We start from the raw sequence: 23,250 nt of genomic DNA on the forward strand, positions 1-23,250 counted from the left end.
CTGATGCTAATGATGTACTATATGTTGGCTAATTGAATTTAAATAAAAAAAAGAAAAAAACCTGTTTTCAGCATGAGTATTGCTTTCACGGTACAAATGACATAAGGTAAATCTCTCCTGTTTATGGCTTGCAGGGCTGCACAGACATTAGAGGGCAAGAGTTGGATTAGGGGTGTGAGACAAACACGCTGAGGGAATAGAGATTTAGTGGTATTATTATCTCATGAAAACCACGCGGACAGAACCAGGGTCTGCAGAGAACAGATGCTTCTAGATGAATTAACATCCAGTTTCTGTTTCTTTACGTGCCGTAGAACTATCCCAGGCATCAACACCACTGGTTCTGATGTGACTCAGTTTCACCAGGATCTCCAGGTATTTATGTGCCTTTTTCTGTTAGAATCATCATCTACAATAGGTGAGGGACTTGGAGTAGAAAGACACCCCTGGACAGTGCAGACTTCCTCTTTATCAGGAACCTTGGCAGGGACACTACGGAGTTTACCAGACCACTGTCGAATTTCCTAGGAGAGCTAAGACAATGGAGATGGGCTGTGTGGAAACCCTCTAGGCCAGGAGCACAGCCGTCCTGAGTCCCCCAAATTATAGACTGAGTAGAATCCACAGGGTTGGTATGACGGTCCCGGAAGGTGCAGGTGTGAGCTAGTTCTGGAAGCCATGATGGGATGGGGGATAGGTTGGATGAAAGAATAAAGAGCAGGAACAATTAAAATTACAGAATCAGAACATTTAAAATGAGCTAATGGCTGAGTTTCCTGCAGAAGGGCCATTTTGATGTGCAGTGAACAATCGTGCCAGCTCGCCTCCACGTTGACAGCTCCAGGGAGTATCACTCCTACAACATCACGGCCAATATTTACTTAGAAAATATCTCATTATTTTAATTTGTATTTCTTTCATTATTCATGAGGTTCAGAGTTGTCTCATCTGTTTGAATCATCATTGATATTTCTTTTGTAAATTTTTTATGTGCTTTGTCAATTGATTTGTATATTGGGGAAATCAGTCCTTTGCCTGTCATCAGTGTGGCGAATATTTTCCCAAGTTTGTCTTTTGAGTATGGTTATGGTGCTTTTAGCTTCCAAAAATGTTAAAATTTGATGTAGTTAGATTTATCCATTTTTTTTTCCTTTGTAGCTTTGAGGTTTCCTGTTGTGATTAGAAAGGCCTCTTTAAGATAATCACATTGTTCACCCATGTTTTCCCTGGGATTTGTTAAAATTTCATTTTCTTTTTATGACTCAATTCTTGGAATCATCTGGAATTTCTTTTGCCTCACATCACAGTGTAAGTTTACGTGTCTTCGGGAGACTGCAGAGCAACGCCGTCTCCCCAGTGGAATGTGAGCTTCAGGAAGGCAGGCACTGATCTTCCGCTGTTGGCCAATGTGATGCCAGGGCCCGGCACAGCGCCCGCACCTGGTTAAGTGTTTTAGTAAACACTCCTTTCATTAGTGCATGAAAGGAATTCTGGAAGATAATCTGAATCTAATAAGAGGAAAGCCTTCATCTCCGGATTTTACACTTCCAAGAGAATAAAAACGGTGGATCACGGTCAGAAAATAAAAACCTAGTTGGCGAAGGAGCTAGAAACCAAGTCAGACCAGGAACCAGGGATGCTTACTTTGGAGAAAACTCACTGGGGAACTCTTCCTTTGTCTAGTGTTGAGGAGATAGGCTAGGATCAGTGGTGGGCGCTTTGGCTTCGAGAGTTTAGGGAGGGGTTCTGGAATGAACTGTTCAGAGAGGGAGTGGGTTGTGTTTGCAGGTGATGACCTCCTTTTTCCCTAAGGGTGCTCAAGCAGACACTTGCAGGATTCTTGGGGATTGTCATAGAAGATTCAAACATCAAGAGCTAGGCAACTGAGCACTATGGACTGAAGAGAATTGGGGTGGGGACTTGTGGATGGGAGGGGCCCTGTCCTGCCAAAGGAGCAACCCCCTCTCAGCTCTAACCAAGTGTTACCACGTGTTGCGACAGATTTTTTTCAAGAAATTTGCAGTTAAATAATTCAAATGGGAAGTTCCTTGATTTTTAAAATCCTGCATGTAGCAAAGAAAACATATCTGTTGGCTGGATTTCTCTTGCGGCCCACCAGTTTGCAACTCCTGCCTTAGAGGAAAGGGGGATTATATGCAGTTAGCAGCACAGCTTCTGCACTAGAAGACCTTTCGGAACTTTTCTAACCTTGGCTGACTTCCTGAGCTATAAAAATGTGAAGGATGATTAATAGTGCCACTATATCACTAGAATATGACTCAGCATCTGAAAAGAGCAGATAGGATGGAGAAAGGATTAGGATTTGATGGAAAGAAGAGGGTCTCTGGAATTAGTCTGTTATGCACGACCTCTCATCATTTCATGGCAATAAATATTAATTGCTGGTAATAATAGAGGGTAAGGAAGTTACGTAAGCAAGTCTGAAGAGGACCGAAAGAGCCAGAAATATTGGAAGTGTCAAGGCAGTGGTGAGAGAGAGAGAAAGAGAGAGAGGCAGAGACAAAGATGGAGAGACAGAGAGAGAGAGACAGAGAGGATGGAGGATGGAAAGCAGCTTGGGACTGAAAGGGAAAGTAAGAGCTGAAGTCTCCACGCTCAGCCCAGTGGCCTGGACACCCAGAGTCTTCCGTAGGCTGCATCAGTCACTAATAAGGTAGAGTGTTTTGGCTTAGCAATAAAAATCAATGCTATAGATTTTTGTTGTTGTTGTTCTGTGATGAAGCTGAGAGAATCTAAAAGGAATGGGAATGGTTACTACCTCCCAGTCCAACATGATTACAATGCACCTTTTTATCCATTATTTCGATATTGGCTGAATGCATGGCCAAGGAGAGATGGCACCTGTGGTCTGAAAGGATTTCTCCCTGGAGCTCCTGACCGTTCTCTCTGGAGCCTGTAAAAAAGGAATTCTGGCAAAGAAGTCAGACCCTCCACCCGTCCTTCATCTCGTGTGAAGTCTGACTCTGTCTTGGTGTGGCCCTCTGCTATGTCAGGGCCCCTCTCGTGCCCCCTTAGCCCTGTGGCCCCAGCCAAACCACCTATGAGATTCCTAATGTCAACACTGGCCAGGGAGTTAAGGGCCTCGGAGCAGGTCTCCCTCAAGGAGTGACAGGATTACTTGCAGGTGAATTCCCAGACCCCTCGTTCCTGGGCTAGGCCCACTGTGAGGTGTGCGCTGTGGCATGGCCTGCTCTGGCTTCCTCCCCTTCCCTAGCTCTCTTCCCCACTTCTCTACCTGTACTTCCTCAAATCACCTCCCACAGAAAGCACTGGCTTGAAAACCTCTATCTCGGGGTCTGATTTGGGGGAAGCAAAATCTACCACAGGCAGCAAGGAACTTGTCTGGGTGAATCCCTTGGCATCCTCATTCCTGTGTAAATGGTTGAATTCTGTCCCCTGCCAAATATATATGAAATCCAAACCCCCAGGATCTCAGAATGTGACTTTATTTGAAGGCAGGGCCCTTACAGAGGAGATCAAGTTAAAATGAGGTCATTAGAGGGAGCTCTAACCCAGTATGACTGGTGTCCCTAGGAAAAGGGGAAATTTGGACACAAAGACACATATAATGGGAAGACGATGTGGTGGGAGAAAGGAGAAGATGGCCATCCACGAGCCCGGGACAGAGACCTGGGACAGCCCCTTCCTCACAGCCCTCAGAAGGAACCAACCTGGTTGACACCTTGGTTTTGGACTCCTAGCCTCCAGAGCGGTGAGGCGATAACCTTGTGTTGTTTAAGCCATTCAGTTTGGGGTCCTTTGTTACAGCTGCCTTAGCAAACTGATACATGCTGACTTCTGTTGAGACTTCTTATTGGCCCAAGCATGATTCTGAGCATTTTACATACATCGTCCCATGGAATCTCCACAGCAGCCCTTTGAGGTAAATACTGAGATTATTTCCCATTTACAGATGAGGTGGTGGCGGCACAGGGAAGTTACGAAAGTGGCCCAAAGTCATACAGATAGCTGGTAGCAAGGCTAGAATTGAGCATTGGCAGTCTGTCTTCAGATCCACACTTTTATCTGTTATGAGGCTCACTTCCCACTGGGTTCTTCTGTCAGCTGAGCTGTTACGTACATTTTAAATTGCTTAGATGATAATGATTTTCAGGTCTTGTGTTAGTCAGGGTTCTCCAAAGAAACACAAACAATAGAATATCTATCTATCTATCTATCTATCTATCTATCTATCTATCTATCTATCATCTATCTATCATCTACCTATCATTCTATCATCTATCTATCATCTCTCTCTCTCTCTATCATCTATCTATCTATCTATCATCTATCTATCATCATTCTATCTATCATCTATCTGATTTTTTTTTTTTTAAGGGATTGGCTCACATGGTTGTGGGGGAGTGAGTCTGAAATCTGCAAAGCACGCCAGCAGGCTGGAGACCCAGGGAAAAACTGATGTTGTGGTCCTCAGTCTGAGTGTAGCCTGGAGGCAGAGCTCCTTCTCTTTAGTGAAACCTATTTTTTCTCTTATGGCCTTCAACTGATTGGACAAGGCCCTCCCACATTATGGAAGGTCATCAGCTTTACTCAGAGTCTACTGATTTAAATGGTAGTCACATCTAAAAAACACCTTCCCAGCAATATTTAGACTGGTGTTTGACTAAGCAGCTGGCCCCATAGCCTAGCCAGTTGGCAACCAAAATTGACCATCACAGCTCCCTTGAAGACGTGTGACACAGCAGCGACTCCTAAGTCAGTGCTCACTCTCAGGGTCGTGCAAGTGCAGAGTCAGTGCCTGAACCTGAGAATGAGCGCCTCCTTAAATTTTGTGCTCTGGGCACCTCACTGGCCTCACCCTTGTCCTGGCCGGGCTGTCCACAAAGGAGCCAAGATTGTGTCTCTAACCTGGGCGTTTTTACAATAGTATGGTCAGGGAGTCAGATGGACCAGGGTTTGAATCTTGCACTCATCATTCCCATGTGATCTCAGCCAAGTGGCGCAGTCATTCTGAGTCTGTTTCCTTAACTGTGGAATGGGGACAGTAACATCACTTGCTTTCCAGGGATGCTCAGACATAAAGAGGAAGAAGAGTATGATTTGTTATGGCAAGATCTTTTTTATTACAACAGAGGAATTAATTTGTTAAGCGTTTGTTGTAATTTGAGGATATGAAACGGACAAGTTTTACCTTTGCTTTTGCAGTATTTGATGCCTAGTCTTGAGGGGCAAAGCCCAGAAATTCTCCCCTAGATGGCCTTTCCCCTTTTGGCTATCTGTCAGCTCTGGCTGACATTAGTATTAGCTACAGGACCAACTTTAGTTCCAATACAGACTCCTTAGATTCTCTTCTCTCTGCCCAGAATTTAGGAACTATTTTCCTTATAATCCTCCAATCGGACTGATTGTAAAAATCGTTTCTCAAGGTGCTTACAATTATTTTAAATTTCTCTGCTATTTGTGTGTAGTAAAGAGACCCAGAACAAACATAAGGGAGAACTATAGTCGAATTGTACGGTTGGAGGACAGTTGTGCTATCTCCAAATATTTGTCCCATTTGCTGTGTCTTGGTGCCTGGAATTCTCACAGAACTACTTAATCCTTTGAGTAAAGCTACAAGGACCTTGGCTGACATTCACTTGTTTTCAAGAGAGAATAAAACTCTGAGCTAATGATATCTTTACAGGCAAGAGTAATTCCTTTACATAGTCCCTAAGGAGAACAGAAAGCCTTTATCGAACCAAACAGAAGACAGGAAGATTTTGATAAAAGGTGGTGGTGGCAGCTGGGGAACATCAAGAATAACATGGATCTCAAGGTATTTCTAGGAGGGAAGACCAGTGATTGGTGAGGGCGGTGCAGTGGGCAATTGCTGGATACTTTGGGAGACTCACATTCAGGTCTTCAGACCTGGGAGATGGGGAGATGACAGAAAGGCACTGAAGTTTATCTGCTGCGTCCCAAAGCAACCACACTCTCCATACCCTCTGGGGTCTAGTCCAAGCTGGTCCCGGTTTGGGAATGTCATTACTTTGGCTTTTCTGTTCAGTGCACTCCTTTTATCAATCAATGTCTAGCCCAACTGTCACTTGCGCTAGGGAAGCTCTTCTGGCACATTCTCTCTCAGCCCATTATCCACCTCTGCCACTCCCTTTCCCCTAACTCAGGAAATTCCATTCAGTCTGCCCTGTGCATGGGCTCCTTGCCCTTCCTTCCTTGACCCACCGCAGTCTGCACTAAAGCCCAGCAGGACCAATTACTTCCTCCTTTCTCTGTTCTCCATGGGTCTCCATTCATTCCACCATCTTGACCCATAGTATTTTTTTAAAATGTGCCTGTCTCCTTGGCTGGACTGATCCTCTTTTAACACAAGCTCTGTGTGTAGTAAGTACTCTATTAACATGTCTATTAATTGAATGAAGTTAACTTTGCTTTTTCCACACTTCTGTAGGAACTTCCTCCAGCCTCTGTGCCCCCATGATATCCTGGCCTCTTTCCTTTTTTTTTAAATTTTATTTTATTATGTTATGTTAGTCACCATAAATTACATCATTAGTTTTTGATGTAGTGTTCCATGATTCATTGTTTGCGTATAACACCCAGTGCTCCATGCAGAACGTGCCCTCTTTAATACCCATCACCAGGCTAACCCATCCTCCCACCCACCTCCCCTCTAGAACCCTCAGTTTGTTTCTGAGTCCATAGTCTCTCATGGTTCGTCTCCCCCTCTGATTTCCCCCCCTTCATTAGCACTCACCATAGCACATACCCTCCCCAGTGTCCATCACCCAGCCACCCCATCCCTCCCACCCCCCACCACTCCAGCAGCCCTGTTTGTTTCCTGAGATTAAGAATTCCTCATATCAGTGAGATCATATACTTGTCTTTCTCTGATTGACTTATTTTGCTTAGCATAATACCCTCTAGTTCCACCCATGTCATTGCAAATGGCAAGATTTTGTGTTTTTTTGTAATGACTGCATAATATTTCATTGTGTGTGTGTATATATATATATATATATATATATATATATATACCACATCTTCTTTATCCATTCATCTTTTGATGGACATCTTAGCTCTTTCCATAGTTTGGCTAATGTGGGCATTGCTGCTATAAACATTGGGGTGCACGTACCCCTTCAGATCCCTACATTTGTATCTTTGGGGTAAATACCCAGTAGTGCAATTGCTGGATCGTATGGTAGCTCTATTTTCAACTTTTTGAGGAAACTCCATACTGTTTTCCAGAGTTCCTGGCCTCTTTCCTAAAGGTATTATTTGATCAGTAGTTCATGATTCTTGTGATTCAATTGAATAAACATTTTTTTTAAAGATTTATTTATTTATTTGTTTATTTGAGGGAGAGAGAGGGGGTGGGGGGAGGGCAGAGGGACAGGGAGAGAGAGAATCCTCAAGCTGACTCCCCGCTGAGCACAGAGCTCAACGCAGGGCTTGATCTCATAACCCTGAGATCATGACATGAGCAGAAATCAAGAATCTGACGCTCAATAGACTGAGCCACCTAGGCAGCCTTGAATAAACATTTATTGAGGCTCTACTGGGTGCCAGATGTTGTGGTCAGTTAGGAGTGAAGGCATAAGCCTGTCTTTAGACATTTAGTGATGGTTTCTTGAAGGAGAGGTTTTTGTTTTCAATATATATGTTCTCAATATAGAACACTCATCTGTAATCCCCTGTGGTTCTTTATTTTAGAAAGATTTCTTGAACCAAGACTTTGTTAACTTGATGACAGCCATGTGCCTTTATTTCATGAAAACAAACACATGCTTATACAGATAAAATTGTGTAATCAAGAACATAAATGAAGGTGGGGATGATGTTTACTCAGGGGGAAGATTTTTTCTAAGAGGTCACTTTGTTTAAGTTTCTTAATTTCAAGCCTAGCTAAGGTTAAGTCCCTTCAAATCCTCTGGATTATTCAAATTTTACCGTATTACAATTTCAATTTTTTCATATAAGTAAGGTCTGACTATGGGTATTGAATACTGCAATGAACTGAATTTCATCCTCCCCCCACCCCCATTTGTATGTTAAAGCCCTAATTCCCAATGTGGTAGTATTTGGAGTAAGGAATTAATTAAGGTTAACTTAAATCATAAGGATCGGGCCCTAATCTGATAGGATCGGTGTCCTTATAAGAGAGACACGAGAGAGGGTGCCTGGGTGGCTCAGTTGGTTAAGATTTAGGCTCAGGTTATGATCCCAGGGCCCTGCTTCTCCCTCTCCTTCGACCACTCCCCTCTGCTCATGTTTGCTCTCTCTCTCTCAAAAATAAATAAATAAAATCTTTTAAAAGAGAAGATACACCAGAGAGCTTGCTGTCTCCACCATGTAAGGACATAACAAGAAGGTGGCCATCTGCAAATCAGGAAGAGAGCTCTCATCAGAATCGGACCATGCTGACGCTCTGATCTTGGGCTTCCAGCCTCCAGAACAGTGAGAAAATAAATCCATATTGTTTAAGCCACCCAGTCTGCGGTATTTTGTTATGGCGGCCCTAGCAGACCGATCTAGGTACAGAGCTGGAGGCAAACAGAACTTCTGAGTATTCACAAAAGATGGTTAACATTTGGCCTCTGTAAATAGAACCAGAATTCTTTACTGGAAAAACAGAATGAGTGATCTTAAATTTCATTTTGAGCCAGCAGCACTGCGGCATAAAGAGGAATTCCCCGCGGTGCATGCTCAGGCTCGGCAAAGTGAAGTTCTGCAGGAAATCTACAGAGATGCCTGTTCATTTAGACTGACTGACTGAGAATGACATTGCGCCTACTGTCAAGGAAAAAACCGATAAGGGCATTAGAGAGGGCTGCAAATTAACAGCCTCATCAGGAAGATAGATTTAAGAGAAGCCTTTGATTAGTTTTTAGCCTGATGAGTGCTTTCGCCTGTTTTCTTTATAAGGAATTGATGTGATCATTGAAAAAGATTCCCATTTATTCTTTAGAAACCATTTATTGTGATCCCATTCTGTATTCACTACTGGGGTAAGCAGTCACCATCATGGCCTCGAGTCCTATGCAGAGGCGAGAAGGCAGAGCACTGAAGTCGTGTCTGGAGGTCCCGTGTGATCAGCTGCGACATTGTGTGGGGCCGGCTTACGTTCATTCATTAAAAGGTTCTTCAGAATGACTTTGTTAGCAATTAATTCAAATATAATGTTGTAATTCAGTCTTTTCTTTGATTCAGATTGGTCTTCTTGGTTAGTGATACCTTGTGATATCAACAAAAAGTCCATCTAGTGTCTCTGCTATATTAAAGGTATGTTATTCATGTTGATGTATTAAATGCGTGTTTTATTTTAAATAATAGAGTGCTGAACAAATGGAATAATTTTGTAACAGTGGATATTTTGGAGACAAGGAAACTTCTCTGAGATTTCCACCGTGTCAATCCATAAGTCCCTCTGTCTGCCTCTCTCTTTGTATGTCTATCTTTCTGTCTTCTTCTGTCTTTCTCTTCCTGTCTCTCTCTTACTCTGTATGTATCTATCAAGAGGTATATATAGACAAATACGAAGATATATACACATAATGCATATATAATACCTATCAAGTACACATATATGTATCTGTGTATATAAAGTGTATTTATATATTATATACATAAAATGTACATATATTTGAAAATCTTTGATTAATGTCCTGGATAACAGAGCCCTCTCTAGATGTAGAGTCAATGCCTTATTTTTCCAGGTGCGGAGTAGCCTATGAAACTATCAGCACATGAGAAATAGGGGAAGGCTGTGGATGAGGGAGAACAGGAAAGGTTTAATTCCCTACAAGATAGAGGCACTTCCCTCCAATAACCTGCGAGTCAACCTGATGCTTTGAAATATATGGTTTCAGCTGCTCTTAGGATGAAGACCAACCCCTGAACATGGCTTGCAAGACCCCACATAATGCAGGCTTCCCCAGCTCCTCTGTGCTCATCTTGCACCCTGCTCCCTTCAGCCGAGCCTTGGTCACACTGGCTCCTTCTAGTCTCTTAAATACATGACCTTGGCTAATTCCAGTCCAGGACCTGCCCAGATCATCCACCATGATTCTTCTACACACTTCTTCCCAGGATCATTCTCACTGACATTCAGATCTCAGCTCATTTCTGCAGAAATCCTCCCAGGACTCCCTGATGGGATCATACGAATATTTTGTCCTGTCTCACAGCTACTTAACACAAATGTAATTTTACAGTTTGGAGTGATTATTTAATATTTAATTACTGTCTATTTCCCCAGCTGGATTACAAACTCCAGCAAGGCAGGGGCTGTGTCTCTTTTGCCCATCATTGAAACCTCATCCTCTCGTAACAAAGATAATGGTTGAGAGGAAGGAAAAAAGGAAGGAAGGAAGGAAGGGAGGGAGGAAGAATGGGAGGGAAGAAGGGATGAAGGAAGGGAAAGAGTGACAGAGGGAGGGATGAGAAGAAAGAAGAAAGGAAGGTAGGAAGGAAGGAAGAAGGAGATTATGAGATAGTCGCAGGGGCACCTGCTTCATGCCACGTCAGGCTTGAAAGTTCTGCTGGATGATGGCCTGTCAGCCTGGTGAGCGTAGCCCATCTTGCCCAGGAAGAACTGTGCATTGCTGTTTCAGTGTCCAGTAACCTCTCACCAACAGGTCCCGATGAGGCTTGGAAAACAGGCTGGAGGTGTTTAAAGAACTCTGAGAACTTTAAGTTCTGAAAACAGAGGAGGCAGATGTGAGTAGGTAGGTGTATGAACTGATTCTCTTCGGAGTTCTTCAGCTAACTGGCTAAGGAGATGTCTTTCTACCCTTCAGGCCTTACTCCCCATCCAACACCCTCTTTGGCTCTCTTAGGGATTGTTGGTTGTGGCAAGTGGAACTCTACTCAAGCTAGCTCAGTAAAAGTAGGAGATTTTACTGTAAAGACAAAATAGGCTATGTCATGGACATGAGAGCCAAACTGTGGCCAGACCTCATGGGAAGTAGACTCCAGAAGCCACTGGGAACCAAAACTGAGTCTCATGTCTCAGGGTTGCATCTGATTTATCTCTACCTCACTCTGATTCTTATTTCCTTCTTTTAACCAACTTCCACTATTTGTGAGGACTCAACATGGCCACCAGCCCTGATTCCGTGATGAATCAGGGAAACTGACCACACTACCTGTGTTTCTTGGTTAAAATCCTCTAGAGAAAGAATATGGGTCAACTGGCCAGACACACTATTGGGTAGGTTGTCCACTGTACATTCAGATGAGGTTTGGGTCGTATGACATGAACAAGGCTGCCTTGGTCTGCAGTGCTTTAGATCGTTTTCATAGGGACCATTTTAAGAGAAGTGGATCATGGGGGCGCCTGGGTGGCTCAGTCGTTAAGCGTCTGCCTTCGGCTCAGGTCATGATCTCAGGGTCCTGGGATCGAGCCCCGCATCGGGCTCCCTGCTCGGCGGGAAGCCTGCTTCTCCCTCTCCCACTCCCCCTGCTTGTGTTCCCTCTCTCGCTGTGTCTCTGTCAAATAAATAAATAAAATCTTTAAAAAAAAAAAAGAGAAGTGGATCATGTCTGGAGGTAGTGGTCCAAAATCATGCCTATTATACAGCTGTGTTAAAAATCCAGGTTCTTGCTGCATCACACTCCTTTGGAGAGACTGCCAAGGCTCATAATAAAGCCGTCAGATGCTTTATTGTCTCATTCCCAGCAGGGGGGACACGAGGGCCAAAAGGACAGAGATGGGTGCTCAATAGCCTAGGCAGTCCCACCTTCATGGCCATAGTTCTCTGGAACAGGAGCGGCCACCTGACTCAAGTTGGGCCATTTGGGGACACTTCTGCAGGAATATGAAATTGCAACCATGAAAGACTGGCTGTTCTAGGGAACTGGGCCCACACTGTGTGTGACTGGGAGCTGTGGTTGGCCATAGACTGTCATGTGGACTGAGTTACAAAGGAAGCAATTCTTCAGGGGGAGAGAAATAGGAAGGTGATGTATAGAGAAGTAGAAATGAGAGATGAAGAAACACTGCCCATTTAGTTGTTGCAAAAACCCTACGAGGCAACTGTTATTATTATTATTATTCCCATTTTACAGTTGAGTAAACTGAGGCTCCAAAAGGTTAAATAATTAGGCAGGGGGAGAAGCCAGACCTCAGAGCAGATGTTGCCCCACCTCCTGTGGTTGTCTTTGGGAGAAGACAGAGTGGGGTGGAAAAGGTGGTTTTTACATTTCTCTTTATGCCTAAACATATTATCAATGCTCTTTTTGTTGTTTTTGTTTTGTTTTTACTACAAGCTTGTATTCCTACTATAATTAAAAAAAGGTTGTGACTTGTCAAATCACTATATGTACACCCAAACTAATGTACCATTTTGTGTCAACTATATTTTGATAAAATTTAAAAGAATTAAAAAAAAATAAAAAGAAAGACACACTGCCTGAGTTCCTGGTAGCTCTTCAGGAGATGTGCTCCCTAAGTCCGGCTGCATGCTAGCCAGTGTGTTCTGTGAGAATCATCCTTTCAGTCCTTACAATAAATCCTTTCTTAAGGATTTGGGGTGCCTGGGTGGCTCAGTTGGTTAAGCATCTGCCTCCAGCTCAGGTCATGATCCCAGGGTCCTAGGATCGAGCCCCGCATCGGGCTCCCTGCTCAGCGAGGAGACTGTTTCTCCCTCTCCCTCTGCCCCCACAATGCTCGTGCACACGTGCTTTCTCTCTCTCTCTGTCAAATAAATAAATAAAATCTTTAAAAAAATCTTCAATTCATTTGAGTTGGTTTCTGAAACTTGCATCCAAATAACTCAACTAGTACAAAAATCAGGAGTATCAGGAGTAACATGGGCAAAACCCGACTTTGAGAAAACGTGTGGTATCACATGTGACACCCGGGGGGACTTCCTCATCCTAGAAGGAGAAACTGACATCCCCTGGTTCGTGCTGGCAACGGAACCAAAAAGACCCCTGACATCTCCCATTTCCGGGGGCCTGGAGTCTGGGTCCCAGGTGATAACAGGTGATAGTCCAGTAACGAGAAATCATAATCCGTAGAAATGTCCCAACTTCTTGGAGAAAATAACTTTTCATTGTTTAGAAATAGTACATTTTGTTTAAATGGGTTTTTTCATAATGATAACGTAGAAAGAGTATCACTCTAATCATGGGTTGTCAGGCTGGTAAAACTGAGGCTCTGTAACCTACCACTGTACTCAGGATGTGAGTAGTGAATACACGCTATTGAGATTGTTTCAGCAGCAAGGAATAGGCAGGAACCTTGCATGAGTGAAACTATGCCACCCTCTGGTAGGTGGAAAAACACCTTCCTGGGTCTCTGGGAAACAGGGGTGCTAAAGTGAAGGGTAATTATTTTCTGGCACTGTAAGGAGGCAAGAAAGGCAAAGGACTCAAAAATATTCACAGTGTCAGCTGATAGTATTTAATACCTTTTTTCCCCTGAAAAATATGGTGTGAGTAAAATGAAATCATAATTTCTGTAGCTTGAGTGTCTCCCATATGCCAAGAGAGATTCTAAGGACCCCTCTGAAAGGTTGGTGAGTCTTAGGTGCATGACCTTGAGCAACCTTCCATCCTCTTCCCCCACCCTCTGCCTATGTTACTGCCTAAGCAGAATGGGAAGAGTCACATGGCCTCAGTTCTTCACAGAGCTCCTCTGAGGATAAAATGAAGGGGACGTTGCTCTGAAAGGTCAAAGGTACTTTGCAAATCTAAGAGCTCATCAGTTTTTATTTCTTTGCATTCTTCTCTACTAGAAGGGATCAGTGGAAAAAAGCAAAGGAGCAGCCTTGGTCAGAGTTTACATAGGGATGAGGACAATAGACAAGAAATATAATAACCTGGGGCGCCTGGGTGGCTCAGTCGTTGGGCGTCTGCCTTCGGCTCAGGTCATGATCCCAGGATCCTGGGATGGAGCCCTGCATCAGGCTCCCTGTTCCGCGGGAGGCCTGCTTCTCCCTCTCCCACTCCCTTTGCTTGTGTTCCTTCTCTGTCTCTCTCTCTGTCAAATAAGTAAATAAAATCTTTAAAAAAAAAGGAAATATAATAACCAAATTACATGTTATCTTAGAAGGTGATAATTCCTACAGAGAAAAATAAGGCAAGGCAAGGAGAATAAGGAGTTTGCAATTTTGTGTCAAATTTTAGCTCATATGTACTTCCTTAGAAATCATCTCCCTTGGATTTCTATCCTGGTTTGGAAATGATTGATTACATATATGATCTACCTCTCATGGTAGCTTATATAATTCTTCAAGGCAGGAAATAAGTGTGTATTGTGAAAATTAATAAAAGGAAACCTCATGAAAGTTGACTCAGAATGCTGGAAGGGGAAGGCTGTTGGGAGGAACCTTCTTACTCAGTGTCAATTACAGGAAGAATGATCAATCACAGACCCCTAACTGAGGAATCTCCACAGGAAAGAATGATCAATTACAGGCCCCAACAGGGAAAGATGTACCTTGCATCTCTTATAAGAAATCAACTACCCCTGCTACTCAGCCAAGGAAAGGGTCATCGCCCTGAACTCTTGCCTCTCTCCAGTGGGCTTCTGTTCAAAACAACCCCTCCCAATGCCCTCTTTCTTCTCCCTAAAATCATGTTCCTCTCTTGTTTGTTGGATTCACCTATGCTTTTGCTGTAGCTTGTTTGTCCTGGATAGCAAATCTCTGCTATTCTCAAATAAGTCCATTGTTTGCTGGTAGAATAACTGGCAGTTCTATTTTTAAGGTTAATAGTATCTCTATGTGTGTTTGTGTATGTGTGTAAGTTTTGATCTGGGGCTCTAGAGCACCTTCCACAGTGAAAAATGGCACCCTGACTGCCTGTGCGGGTGGTTCTCACCTGACCCTCCCTGGTACCCCCTTTATCAAAGGAATGTCTCCCTGACCTTGGTCCTTTCCTTTTTCTTGCCTGGACAATTTGAGACTCATAAAAATGCTTGTGCATCAGATGCTAAGAATAATTGCCACAATTTCTCAGCCGCTGAGAGCTGACAAAGGTCATGCCAACCTGCAGACTGCGCCAGTTGCTTCTTCGGGCAATGCACCTGTCCTACTTCTTTTCCCCTAAGGTTTCTCTTGTGTTGAAGATTAAAGGGAGAAACTTGATGAAGTGCCTGACCCCAGGAGGGCAGACTGGTGGCTACAATGGGCCCTGTCTTTCCCTAGGTTCCCATTACCTCTGGGCAAAGTGTGGAGAGAGCCCTGTATTTACAAAAGGGCTTTCTCCAAGGTCACAGCTAGTGAGGGCGGCAGACTTATGATTCACATTATTCTGACAGAGGAAACTGGACTCTGGAAGACAGTTCTAGTTCTGACTCAGAGGACAAGTCAGAACTAGAACTGAGGCTCCCTTAACCATTGTTGGTGATGGCCCAACAGGGCAAATGCTTTTAGCAATGGGGATGAAAGAGGATATGCAAGGAACCCCAGCATCAGCAATGACCTCTTCTCAGGGGACGCAGGTCAGCCATTGATTGGCTATGACAACGTCACTAGCAGAGTGTTGTGGGGGGCCAGGAGCCCACAGACAGAGGATAGGCCCCCACCCTACCTGTGCTTGTGTGGGGGATGGGCATATAGTAACCACACGTAAGAATTTATGGAAAGGGAAAGAGGAAGAAGAGATAATCGTGAAATTACAATTTGTCCACCTTCTTGTCTTCGGCTGGGGGGTATAAGAAAATAATTGAGGAGGTGGAAACAGAGAGATGGAGAGACTTACCCAGGATCACACAGCTAGTCAGGGATGGTGGTGGGGATGGGGCAGGGGATGGGAATGAAGACCCAGGTGTCCCCCTGCCCCACACAGCACGGTTTTCTACACCCTCAGCCTGAGATTACAATCAGTGGAAGAGCAGGTCAGGAGCAAAGAAAGAACGATGAGCAGAGGTGGAAAAATACTGTTCAGGGGAAGGTGAAGTGGGTTTCGGGTGACAATGATCAGGTTCGCTTAGTCCACGCCCATCCCAATGCTGCCAAATCAGTTTTTTTTTTTTTCACCTGTCATGCATATCGTGGTTCAGTTTAGCATTGACCTTGCTGCTGCCCAGGCTTTTCTAGCAATAACAAACATTCTCTCTGCTGCCCAGCACCAGATTTCTGCTATGGCCTCCCTTCACTAATTAGCAAAAATACCTGGCATCATTACTTGTCATGATAATTATAAAATAGTTCCTTCTTGTATATTGTTTCTTCTGATAGACTCTGAACTCCTGGTGGACCCTTGAACACACCAGCGGTGATCTCACCTCAGGACGTTTGCACTTGCTACCCTCCATTCTAGAATGCTTCCTCCAGATAGCACTATAACTTGCTCCCTTGATTCCTTTAAATCTTTCCTCAAATATCACCTGATGAGGCCTCTAATCACCCTATTTAAAATTGCAAACAACCTCCCTAACATCCTTTTTATTTTTTTAGAGAGAGCGAGTGAGCATGCGAGCATGGGGGAAGGGCAAAGGGAGAGGGCGAGGGGAGAGAGAGAATCTTAAGCAGGCTCCATGCTCAGCAGCATGGAGCTCGACGCAGGGTTTGATCTCACAACCCTGAGATCATGACCTGAGTTGAAATCAAGAGTGGACTGAGCCACCCAGGCACCCGCTAACATCCTTTTCTGCTGTGTTTTTCTGCATAACACTTATCCCATCTGACATACTGTTAGGAGTTAATTGGACACTTAGGTAGTCAGGGCCAGGGTCCCCAACCAGAAAGCAAAAAAGCCGGACAGCTAAGACAAAACCGCACCAGCATCCTGTTTACGGCTCAGATGAGACCACAATAGCAACCTGTCTAACAGCCTCTGCGGAAGAGACTTTTGCAAAACATCCTGAAACACAATTCACCATAAAACATTGGTCACTATCACAAGTTGAGGCAGTTCGTCTCCAGATGTCAGCCCAAAAGACCAGCAACATGTGAACAATAACCCGATAGGTGGACAGGTGCATGATCAAAGCTCTGATTGGCACACCTTAGTAGCCAGTCCACAGGGGACCCACACTCAGGATGCTTAAGACCGTTCTTGAAAGAGCTTATAAACCCCCCTAGATTCTAATGCCAAAACAGCAACCCTCTCAGGTCCCCTCCCTTTCTGGGAGCTTTATACTATTGCTCAATAAACTTTGCTTTGCTGCCTACCACTCTTCGTCTGGTCTACCTCTTCATTGTTCCAAGCAGTGTGACCAAGAACCACAGGCACTAAGGGAACAAAAATCCTGTAACAATACTGTGTGTTTTCCTTTTGTATTTTATTTTTTCACATCACAACTATGTAAGTTCATAAGGGCAGGGGTCTCTGCTGTGTCCTCAGTGGCTAAAACAGTCCCTGGCATTTAGTAAGTACCCAGGAAATATTTGTGGAATCAATGATTGGTAAAAGAATGCCTTCCTCCAAGCTGAACACATTTATCACAGTTCCTAGTTTGTAACACAGTCTCTGTCAATGGAATGAAAGAAGACAAACTTTGTTTCTTCCAAGGGTTCCATTTAAAACTATCCTGATCATCTGCTGTTACCACCTGGGTTCCATTTAAAACTATCCTGGTCATTTGCTGTTACCCCCCGTGGTTTCATGACTTCATGATTGCTTTCGGGAAGGGACTGTTTTGTATCATGTATCTCCCATGTATCTCCCATGTTCAGGGCCCTCCAATAAGTTTTGCAACATTATGGAGCTTTTCTCTGATTTCCCAAAGAGACTAAGTTTGCTGGTTGTTTGCTCCCATAGCATTCTCTCGGCTTCCTTTTGAAATACACAAACCACTTAATAATGTCTGTTTTTTCCCAACAGACCTTGGGCAGGGCGCATGTGAGCCTCGCTTGCGGATGTTCCTAGCGCTTCCAGTCCCCTGCCTGACACCTGGTAGACAGTAGATGAGTATTTGTTGACTGAGGGGGCCAGGTGTTGTTAGCAGTGCCAGGGAGAGAGTAAATATGTTCCTTGGCCTCAGGAACCCGAGTGAGCAATGCTTTAGGGAAATGCCCTCCCCTCACATGCCTCACTGTACACATCTTTAGGGAAACTCCTTCATCTGAAGATTCAACATTTTCAAAATTATGCACCTCCTGGGGTTCCAGGGTTGAACATGGGAATTCTGCTGTTTATTCAGTACAGGAAAATTACAAACTACTACCCAGACTTCTTATTTAAAGATTGCTTCTCTTAAGCCTTTCAACTTGCAGAAAAGAGGCAGAGATGGCAGGTCACCAAAAAGCCTCCTTGAGCTAACCAAATGATAGTAATAATAATAATGGTGATGATGATGACAGCAGCAACAACAACAATAATAATAATAATAGTTACTAACTTCATTTATCCTAATGTATGAGACCTGATGAAATGCACTGAGTACAGAGCCTAGGATTCTCAAATATTTTTGTTAGTGTTTTATTGATTCCTGTGATTTATGATTTTAGGTATTTGGTCTCTTTCTCTCTCTCTTTTTTTAATTCATTCTCTTTCTTTATTGGTTTATTACAAAATTAATATATCTTTGTTGTAATAAAATTAAAGCATACATAAATATATAAAGTAAAAAAGGGAGAGTGGTTCCCTTTCCCTCTGCCTCCCAATCTCACCCTCCAGAGATAACCATGGTTACTTTCGTATCAATCTTTTTGTACTCATTAAACATTTATTGACTTATTTTTAAATAAAAACTGTATCCATTCTGTATCATTTTCTGCAATTTGCTATTTTTACTTTACATTGTGGATATCCTTGTAACTCGTTAATTGCAGGTATGCTTTCTTCTTATTTTTAAAAGACTATAGAGTTTCACTGTGTGGAGATATTCTTCTTTATCCCCTTATTCCCCTAATTCCTTCCAAGGACAAATGGCATTGCAACAAACATCTTTGAGTGAGTAGTTATGCACTCCTGCTCAGCAGTATGAGAGGTGTTTAGAAAGAGAATGGTTGGTGGATTTGTCTTGTGCCAGTTAGACAAGGGGACCCCCATTTCCTTGTTTCACTGGGGGCCACAAGAGCTATTTTGAAGTGAATGAAGTGGAAGCCATATCCCTGTAAGCTCTGAAGATTGGTGCAGAGCACCAGGGGGGTCGGGGGAGGGAGTCAGTTACAGCTACATACCTTGTTGCTCACCTGCTGGTTCACCTGGTTGCCCTGGGACCCTGCCCAGACTGCTGCCCCATCAGCTCCTCCCAAGGTCTCCCCCAGAGCTTCTCCAACACCTGGCTGAGGTGCAATGTTTAATTTCATGATAAAGGATGCCAGCTTCCCTGCTGTCCTTTTCTACCCCAAGTTTATAAAAATATTTTTGTAAATAGAAAAATAAGTAATTTTGATTCATAAATAATTTGTTTTCTGATGTGGTATGTTAATTGTCTGGATACTATTTATTGGTTTCTTTATCCATTAATTTGACACTTTGTTTTCATATCATATTCCATATGTACTTCAGTTTGTTTTCAGGACTAACTCCCCCCCCCCCCCACCAGATATACTTTAACCCTATAGTAGATTTAATTTAGTTTCTTTAATTTTTGAAGGTTTGGAATGTATTTTGCTATCTGTTTACAGATCCACCTATTTGAGAGAGAGAGAGAGAGAGTGAGCATGAGCAGGAGGGGCAGAGGGAGAGGGAGAGAGAATCCCAAGCAGACTCTGTGCTGAACACAGAGCCCAACGTGGGGCTCATCTCACGACCTGAGTTGAAACCAAGAGTTGGACACTCAACTAACCGCACCACCCAGGCACCCCATATCTTCTGTTTTTATAATTTTAAAAAATTGTGTCCTTCTATAGATTTTATAGTTTTCTTTATATACAGTGATACTGATCTTATTAAGTTGGTTCCTAAGTAGTAATGGTAGTTTGTGTTATTGGTATGAATTAAATCTCTCTTTCATTGCATTGTCTAATCCAATGTTGTTCAGTAGAAATATAATATGAATCACAAATACAGTTAAAATTTTCTTACAGTCACATTAAAAATCAATAGATAAATTAATTTTTCATAGCATATTTTGACACGTTGTATCTAAAATACTATCATTTCAACATATAACTTATAAAAATTATTAATAAGATATTTTACTTTATTTTTTCATATTAAATCCTTAAAATCCAGGGTTTATGTTAGAATACATCCTAATTCTGATTAGCCTCATATCCAGAGCTTAATAGTCACATATGGTTGCTGCTACCATAATGAACAGCATGGCTTTAGTCAGTTAGAGCCATTAATTTTTAAAAATGTTTTTCCTGCATATAGATATCACACAGAAATCTCTTACTAGGTTGTGATGATTTTTTAGTTCATTTTCTGGTTTTCTCCATGGCAAAATATAATACATAAATTGTAACACTTTTTCACTTCCATTTGAATCTTTAACACTTTATTTTATGTAAAAAAAATCTGTTGCATTGGTTGTAACTTCTAGAAATATGTTAAATAAATACTGTGAGGGACAACTGTTTTGCCCCAGACATGATATCAATGGAAATGTTTTTAATATGCTAATTTCTGGAATACAACCTCCCTTATTAACATAAAGAAGTCTATTCCTGATGTTCAAACTTGTTCTTTTTCGTTGTCTATATTTTGAAGTAAAGAGTAAGTGTTACATTTTATCAAATGCTTCTTTTGGACATATATCACTGTGGCCATATGAATTTTTCTTTTAATATATAATAAAAATAAATCACATTAATAGACATTCTAATGTTGGACTATGCTTGCATCCTTGGAAGAAATCCCAGGTTTATTTTTTTTTTTACACAATGGAAATGACTCACTTTGTTAACTTTTTATTCCAAAATTTTGCAATTGAATAAATAAGTGAGGTTTTTGTTTGCTTTTATTTTGGTGTGTATATATATGCTCTCTGATTCTGGTTTTGATATTAGTGTTGCATCTATTATGTACTTGGTGTTTAACTGTGACAGAAACTGTCTGTTTTTTGCAAGTTCCAGAGAATATCTGCATAAAATCTATCTTATTCTGATGCCTTTGATGGAAGTGGGGTTTGATTGCTTTTCAACTTTGATGGTATACTTAGCTTTATATTTCTTCTGTACTAATTCAATAATTTATCTTTTCCTGAGAAATAAATGATGATGCTTTAGATTTTTAAATGTAATTTAAAAAATTATATAGAGTATTCTATTATAATTTTTATTATGTAATATTTTAAGCATACAGAAAAACATAGAGAATATTCTGATGAACATATGTGCCAACCATCCAGGTTTGCTGGATATTAGCATTTTACTATATTTGTCTAATATTTTAACAGATAAAACTATAATGATATTCTTGAAACCTTCATAAATCCATCTCTGATCTCATTTTTATCCCTATTGATAAACATGGCTCCAGGTCATATTCAGTTTTTTGTGGATCTGATATATATGACCTATTCTTTCTCATAGTTTACAATGACCTCCACAGGCTGTATTTTTCTCATTCTTCAGTCCTAATGGCATTCATTTGTTTTGTTGTCTGTCTCTCTTGTACCCAATGCACTGACAATATGTTTTCTATTGAATGGATCATTTCAAAGAACTAGCTCCTGGTTTTATCAGGTTCACTAAAAAATTTGTCTTATACTTTGTTACTGTGTTAGAATTTACTTGCAACACACCAAATTTATTTGTTTCCCTATCTTTTTTTCCCCCTATCTTTTAATGAATGCATTTACAAGTTTAGTCTTTCCCCTTTTTGACAGTTACTACAATGCACAGGTTTTAATATATACTAATCAGTGTCAGTTATTTCTAAAAAGCTTGACATTTCAGGATGAGTTCCATTTTGTCTGCAGCGTAACTGAACAGGCTCTTTCCATATGTCAGCATAGTTGGTATTGTTCTTGGCTAGACCTTTGTTAATTTCTTTGTGCCTTACATTGTGACCAGAGAATAGTTGGGAAATTAAATTCCAGATCAAAATAATTTTCTGTGATCTTTATAGACATTTTTTTTTTCCTTCGACTTCTGGCATTGAGTATACTAGATAAAAATGTGATGATAGTCTAGTTTTGTTCCCTTATAGATCACTTATTTTTGTTTTTTTCTTTTACAGAAATGTATAGTATATTCTTCGTAGTCTTTTTTTTTTTTTTTTTTTAATTTTATTTATTTATTTGAGAGAGAGAATGAGATAGAGCATGAGAGGGTCAGAGGGAGAAGCAGACTCCCTGCTGAGCAGGGAGCCCAATGCGGGACTCGATCCCGGGACTCCAGGATCATGACCTGAGCCGAAGGCAGTTGCTTAACCAACTGAGCCACCCAGGTGCCCCTATTCTTCGTAGTCTTAAAACAATTTTTTTTATTAAGTAAACACTACCTCCAACGTGGGGCTTGAACTCATGGCCTCAAGATCAAGAGTGACATGCTCTACCAACTGAGCCAGCTGGGTGCCCCTATTTGTTTTATTCTTGAGTCTAGATGTATGTCTTATCTTCAGTATTGGTATCAGGATCTTGGTGAGCTCTTTGGATCTGATGACATTAGTTTCTTTGTAAGCTCAAGGGAACTTCCTTCAATTATTATTATTTTTTTTTTTTTTAGTTTTATGGTTTTATTAACACAAATATGACGTGCACAACAAGCTGTCTATTCATTTTCTTCGCTGCGCAGCCTGGCGTTGGGATTGGTGACTCTGATTGCCAGCTGGGCTGCTCTTTCCACAATAGCTTTGCGGTTCTTGGAGGAGACATTGTGAGCAATCTCTGCACAGTAAGATTTGTTGCACATCAGCAGCACTTCAAGCTCCTTGACGTTGTGGACTAGGAACTTCCGGAAGCCACTGGGCAACATGTGCTTTGTTTTCTTGTTGCTCCCATAACCAATGTTGGGCATCAAGATCTGGCCCTTGAATCTTCTGTGCACCCTATTGTCAATGCCTCTGGGTTTCCGCCAGTTGCGCTTAATTTTGACATAGCGGTCTGACTGGTGCCGGATGAACTTCTTGGTCCTCTTTTTAAGATCTTGGGCTTCACCAGAGGTCTGAGGGCAGCCATGATGCCCAGTAACAGATGGCCGCCGCCTCCACAGGCAGCGCCGAGGAAGAGCCTTCAATTATTTTTTAAATTTTATTATTCTCTTTGTGTATTTTCCTTCCACTTTTATTAAACAGATAAGCATTTTTGGGGCCTCTTAACTTTTTCTCGTGATTCTTGTCTCCCTTCCTGACATTTTACTCTATATTCTGATAAGTGTAATAGTTACACAATTTACAGCCTCAACACAGGTGTGCAACAAAAATAACATCCTAGGGCGCCTGGGTGGCTCAGTTGGTTAAGCGACTGCCTTC

The 23,250-nt window shown here is 42.1% G+C and overlaps 1 pseudogene across 1 annotated transcript; it reads right to left on the reverse strand.

Moving 5' to 3' along the window:
- Positions 1 to 22,502: 22,502 nt before the first annotated feature.
- Positions 22,503 to 22,957, reverse strand: LOC116638610 (annotated as a pseudogene). Its single transcript, XR_004300712.1, has one exon. The product of XR_004300712.1 is annotated as a 60S ribosomal protein L32-like (transcript).
- Between the last annotated feature and the right edge of the window lie 293 nt (positions 22,958 to 23,250).

The sequence above is a fragment of the Phoca vitulina genome, unplaced genomic scaffold (assembly GCF_004348235.1).
Source record: "Phoca vitulina isolate PV1807 unplaced genomic scaffold, GSC_HSeal_1.0 scaffold16, whole genome shotgun sequence".
Lineage (NCBI taxonomy): Eukaryota > Metazoa > Chordata > Mammalia > Carnivora > Phocidae > Phoca > Phoca vitulina.